The following is a 6558-nucleotide window of genomic DNA, read 5'->3' on the forward strand; positions in this document are numbered from 1 at the left end:
GTCTGTAGTCCCTGGGCTTAGAGAAACATAGCTTGCTTGCAGCTCAAGATCAGAAGAGACTGATGTAAAGAAACCCTGGTCCCTACTCTGACATTCAGATTCAGTGAGTCTTGCTTCATGACAACCACATTGGTCAATTCTCTACAGCACCTAAAAAACACAGGAGATGACCTCCAGACTGGGATATTGACATGGAATTATGTTTAACTTTATTCTGTCATCAAACGTTGCTTGGAATAGGCTATTGCCACACAACCTAGCCAACATTAAATCTTCAACAACTAATGTAAAAATGGTATCATGTCTGAAAAACAATAGACACTTTCTATGAAATAAGAAATGATAGCACAATTGAATGGCCTATGTAGAAATACATACAGGAGATAGTACAGATAAAGGTAAGGTTTTTAATCTTCCCAAAAAGGAATTTAGAAGAAGTAAGCTGCATTAAATAAATGGAAGGGGGGAAAGATGGTTGCCAGATAACATGCATGGGAAGATCTCAGGTTATCCACTAGGAGGGATAGCCTGCACTTTTGGCATTGAGATTTCAACATAAAGATAAGTAGACCAATTTTCTTAAAGTGGAATGTAGCACTCCAGGTAGCTGGGAACTACCTGAGATGCGCAGAAAGAATAACTACTCGTGACACAAAATTGAGGCATGAAGGAAAGATAGGATCAAGAGAAAGAAGACCCCATTCCAACTTCTCTGCTTTCAGGTTTTAGATTTTAAAGGAGGAGTCTTACAAAGTTTCAATTGCAAGAAATATATGAGGGCACAACAACCTCAGGCTCAGGATATTCTCAAATTATCAAAACATTCCAGTACATAAAACCTTTTGTAAACACATTCTGACCCTGACCAAAGGGAGGATTTTTCCTTTTGTTTGCAACAAGGAATCACCTTTTAATTCAGTGTTGGAGCCACGTTTCTGGCACATTCAAATAGTCACGCATTCAAGGTTAATCAAAGTCCTTGCACCCAAATAACCTTCCCATGGGGAACAAGTACCCACGCTGACTGATTCCCCTTTACCCTTGACCAGTGGTATGAACTACTTTCTGTGATCCCTGCTTCTCCCAGCACACCTGATTTTTCCTGACTCCTGAGGCTACCCAACCAGCCAAACTTCTTACCTTGTTGGGCTCTGGGAAATAGCTGTATGGCCAGCTTGGATTAGATATCATCAGTGCCCAATCTTAACTTTCAGTTTTTGTTGTTTTTTTTTTTAATTCTCCTTTCCCTTCCTCCGTCTTTCCACTGTCCCGCTTCCTAGCCACCCCACTCCTACACAGCATATATATTCATAAACTAACACTACCAGGACTCCCCACCAAATCAGTTTTATCTTCCCCTTTATATTATTTTCTTCGATTGTTGTACTTTTGTTCTATTACAATATTATCATTATATTTTTGGAGTTCTCATCCACTCATGTAAAATAAAATCTGGTACATTCACCCATACAAGGGCTTTTCCCTCTCCTCTGAGGTCAATGCCACAACTACATTCACCTTGCTATAGCAACAGAAATTAGTGGTGAATTCATAGACTTATTTCTTCTGTCACTTGTCTCTGCACATCACCTATTATCTCTTTACACTTTCTGTCTTTCTCCTTGGGAAATAAACATTTCAGTAGAATTTATTAATTCTGATTATTCACCTTATGCTATATTTTTCCATTACTTATATAAATTATTCGCATAGCCAGACAGTCACTTATCATTACTATCATCATTACTCTTATTTTACTCTTCCCCTGCACCTTCCCCACTTATATACCTCTTTCTACTTTATCTACATTTCACTATCATATGTGTTCCAGCTCCAATTATATCTCAACCGTATCACTAAATAGAAGTAAGATCATTTACCCAATCCAACAGCACACACATCACTGATAGCTATACCACAATGCTGAAGAAACAGTAGTCAACCATAGTGAACAACAACAGCAACAAAATCAAGAAACACAAACAACCCCAAATGATCAAAACCCAATGAAATACTCTGAAGAAGAGACCATGAAACTACCAGACATAGAATTCAGAAGACTGATGTTCAGGTCCTATTAAGTGATGTATGAGCACTAATAAGAACAATGGGAAAAATTGAAAACCTAAAATCCTTAAACCAAGAGGAACACCCGAAGATAAACAATAAGGTAACAGAGTTTGGCAACATAGTAAATTACCTGAGGAATAGAATGGAAGAAGGGGAATATAAAATCAGTGACGTAGAAGACAATAACTCTGACTACAATCCTACAATAAACAATAAAAACAACCACCACAACAAAAGTAAATAAAGGAATCAGAAGAAAGACTGAGAATAATGCGAGACACTATCAAGAGAAACAACCTACATTTCACCAGGATCCCAGAACAAGAAGAAACAACAGCAAAAAATCTACTGGAAAATAGTATGAGAAATCATCAAAGAAAATCCCCCCAATATCACAGAGGAAGAGAAAATAATTATTCAAAAGCGAAGAGAATTTCATAAGATAGATACCAAAAGTAAAACATCATGACATATCATAGTTACACTATTGAATTTCAAGGAAAAAGAGAGAATCCTGAGGACTGCTAAAGAAAAAAGAACAGTCATGTACAAGGGAAAACTGATAAAGATAAGTTCAGATTTCTCAGAAGAAACTGTGAAGGCAAGAAAACATATATAAACCTCTCAAAGAAAACTGAAAACCAAGAATCATATAGCCAACAAAACTATCCCTCAAATTTGAGAAGAAATAAAGGTGTTGCCAGACAAGGGAAAACTAAAGGAATTTGCAAAAACAAGATCATCATTACAAAAAATATTAACCAGATCACTATGGACAGTGTGGTTAGGCAGGTTTCTCTAGAGAGAAAAAAAAGCAGGACAGTTATGATTTTAGATAGATAGATAGATACACAGATAGATAGATACAGATTTAGATATAGGTAGATATAGATAAATTTATACAGCAAGAAAGATTATAACAGCTAACTAGTCAAAACACAGTACAGTGGGCTCAGTTCAATTCACTTTCATGGAGCACTTAATATATTGGAAGTCCTTTGACTTACATGGGCTGCGGGGTCCAAGGTCAAGAAAGCAGACAGCGGATTCCTCCCTCAGGCAATGCAGGAAAAGTCTTCCTGCAGGCAGCAAACAGCAGGGTGGGTGAGCAAAAGTCAGTAGCTTGTGAGCTTAATGTAGCAGGTCTGGATGGGATATCAAACTCAAGCAATGCTAGGCTACAGTATCCACCAGCCTCAAGCTCAAGTGATGTATGCACCAGCAGCATGGTGGCACAAGTCTCCAAGGGGCCTCAAGCTCTAGTGACACTGTCCACGGATTGGCCAGACCCGCAGGTGGTAGCACACAGATTGAGGCAAAGAACTGGCTAAAGTAGCAGCATGCTGTTCCAATCGCCAGAGAGGAAGAGAGACAGGGGCAAACTTTGCAGAGTCATTTATCTCTTTGCTCTCCAATCAAACTGCGACCTGATTAATTCCATATGTTTCTATTGGCCACAATGAACCTAACTATCACAGACAGTGAAAATCAACAAGAACAACAGACAAACCTGATAGCATCAGACAGGACAACAAAACAGAAATAAATGATGAAAACCTTTCAAAACAACACAGAAATAGAAGCGGAACAGACAGACAAATAAAACCACAAAAAATGAAAAACAACCATAGCAAAATGACAGAACTAAAACCACATATCAATAGTAAGATGGAATGCCGATTAATTAAATGCACCCAACAAAACACAGAGAGTAGCAGACTGAATTAGAAGATAAGACCAATCTATATGGTGCCTACAAGAGACACACCTCAAACTCAAAGAAAAAAATAGACTGCAAATCAAAGGATGGTGAAAAATCTACCAAACCAGAGACAGCCGTAAGAAGGCAGTAGTGGCCGTGCGGCCCCCGCTACCCCCGCGGTCTGTACGAGGTGGAAGAGGAGGATGTGAAGATGGCGGAGCTGCACATGCTGCTGGAGGAGGAAATCCCGGGGGGGCGCCGGGCCCTCTTCAACATCTACACGAACCTGGAGCGGGTGGCCGACTACTGCGAGAACAACTACATTCAGGCAGCAGATAAGCAGTGAGCCCTAGAAGAAACCAAAGCCTACACAACCCAGTCCTTAGCAAGTGTGGCCTATCTGATCAACACCTTGGCCAACAATGTTCTGCAGATGCTGGATATCCAGGCGTCCCAGCTACGAAGGATGGAGTCTTCAATCAATCATATTTCACAAACAGTTGACATTCATAAAGAGAAAGTGGCAAGAAGAGAAATTGGTATTTTGACTACCAATAAAAACACTTCAAGGACACACAAAATCATTGCTCCAGCCAATCTTGAACGACCTGTGAATTACATTAGAAAGCCTATTGACTATACAATTCTAGATGATATTGGACATGGGGTAAAGGTGAGTACCCAGAATATGAAGATGGGTGGGCTGCCGCGTACAACACCTCCAACTCAGAAGCCTCCCAGCCCCCCATTGTCAGGGAAAGGGACACTTGGGCGGCACTCCCCCTATCGCACACTGGAGCCAGTGCGTCCTCCAGTGGTTCCAAACGATTACGTCCCTAGCCCAACCCGAAATCTGGCCCCCTCGCAGCAGAGCCCTGTGAGGACAGCTTCTGTGAATCCAAGAAATCAAACGTACAGCAGTGGGAGTAGTGCAGTAAGCCACCCGAGTAGCCGGAGCAGCAGCCGGGAGAACAGCGGCAGTGGGAGCGTGGGGGTTCCCATCGCTGTTCCCACCCCGTCTCCGCCCAGTGTCTTTCCAGGTCATCCTGTTCAGTTCTACAGCATGAATATACCTGCATCTCGCCACACTCCCCCAACAATCGGGGGCTCACTGCCCTATAGACGCCCACCTTCCATAACGTCACAAACAAGCCTTCAGAATCAGATGAACGGAGGACCCTTTTATAGCCAGAATCCAGTTTCAGATACACCACCTCCACCACCACCTGTGGAAGAGCCGGTCTTTGATGAGTCCTCCCCTCCCCCTCCTCCTCCAGAAGATTACGAAGAAGAAGAAGCAGCGGTGGTTGAGTACAGTGACCCTTATGCTGAGGAGGACCCTCCGTGGGCTCCACGGTCTTACTTAGAAAAGGTTGTGGCCATTTATGATTACACAAAAGACGAGGAAGATGAGCTATCCTTTCAGGAGGGAGCCATAATTTATGTCATCAAGAAGAATGACGACGGTTGGTACGAGGGAGTTATGAATGGAGTCACGGGGCTCTTTCCTGGGAACTACGTGGAGTCCATCATGCATTCCTCGGAGTAAAGCTCAGCAAGGCTGTTCTTCCGTCACAGGAATAGTCAGGTCTTCCCAGATGGTCAGAAAGTTCCAGGGATTCCCCTCCAGTGAAATGAAGGAAGGATGTGAATGATAAAAACTACTGTTTTTTGTTTGTTTGTTTGTTTATCTCCCAGTATTAAACAAAAAGGCAAGCTGCGTCTGAACAAATGGATCTTCCTGCCATTGTACCATGCTAAGCTGTGTGAACTGAAATAAAAGGACTGTGTGAATATGTCAAAGCTCTAACAACCTCACTAACACAGAGCCTGATTCAGAAAAAAATCTGGGGTCTTTCTCAGGAATACTGTCTACTCTTGAGACTTCTCTTGCAAAACCTGCGGCATTAGGTCTTCTTCAGTGTCTGTGCTAAGGGGGAACCTCGCACCGAGTGGATCTCTTAGCCCCACACTTCTCCAACTTGTATGAGGAGGGGGCGGGGGGACCATTATTTAAATACCAGACTTAACCATTTTTTGTATAATTGTTTCAGATGGCTTATTTCTTAACGATAAATTCTTTATTGTCATCACTTGGGTGAAGCAAATTAATTGATGCTGGACTGACTTGTACCCCTTTCTGTTTTTAGATTATGAGGACATTGTGAAATCTGAAAGTTCCCAACCATGCCGAGGGTGGCTAACAAGTGTTAGTGTGATTTCGAGTGCTGCCCCTCAGGCTGCATGGCCATTGCACCCTGATGTGTGCCCAGCATGGTAGGTTGCTTCACATGCGATGGCCAGGCAAGAGAGATTCAACAATAGAAGGGGTCTCTTCAAAGGCACCTTGAACTGTGACCTTGAGGGGTGGGGTCTTAGAGGTTGTTCCCTTATTATTTTGACTGTCTTGGGTCACCTATGAATTGGAATCGACTGATAGTAGTGTTTGGCTGTTGAGTTTTCACTACCTAGAAAAAGTGTCTTTTTGTCGCCGAGAAACAAAGGCTGGCTGCTGTGTACCTGAGTGTCGTTGGTGAGCAGTGTCCAAATGATTTCTTCCCTTAGCTCTAGGTCAGTCCTCTCCTGATTTTGTGATTGGGTTCGGCAGTAACAGTGCCTAAGAATCTGAACCTGAACTATCGTGGTGGGATTAGACTCAGAGGCCAACATTTGTTTTCCCTCGTCACCTAGAAAGGAAAACTTTGAGAGAAAGGATGACCAAGTTGTTTTTAGTTTTTCATCTACACAAGGAGTTTTAGATTCACTGGAGTTTAGAGGGAACGTGA

At 42.3% G+C, this 6558-nt stretch overlaps 1 pseudogene; it reads left to right on the forward strand.

The window, feature by feature from the left end:
- The first annotated feature begins 3983 nt into the window (after nt 1-3983).
- Nucleotides 3984-5420, forward strand: LOC142434362 (abl interactor 2 pseudogene; annotated as a pseudogene).
- The last annotated feature ends 1138 nt before the right edge of the window (nt 5421-6558 follow it).

The sequence above is a fragment of the Tenrec ecaudatus genome, chromosome X (assembly GCF_050624435.1).
Source record: "Tenrec ecaudatus isolate mTenEca1 chromosome X, mTenEca1.hap1, whole genome shotgun sequence".
Lineage (NCBI taxonomy): Eukaryota > Metazoa > Chordata > Mammalia > Afrosoricida > Tenrecidae > Tenrec > Tenrec ecaudatus.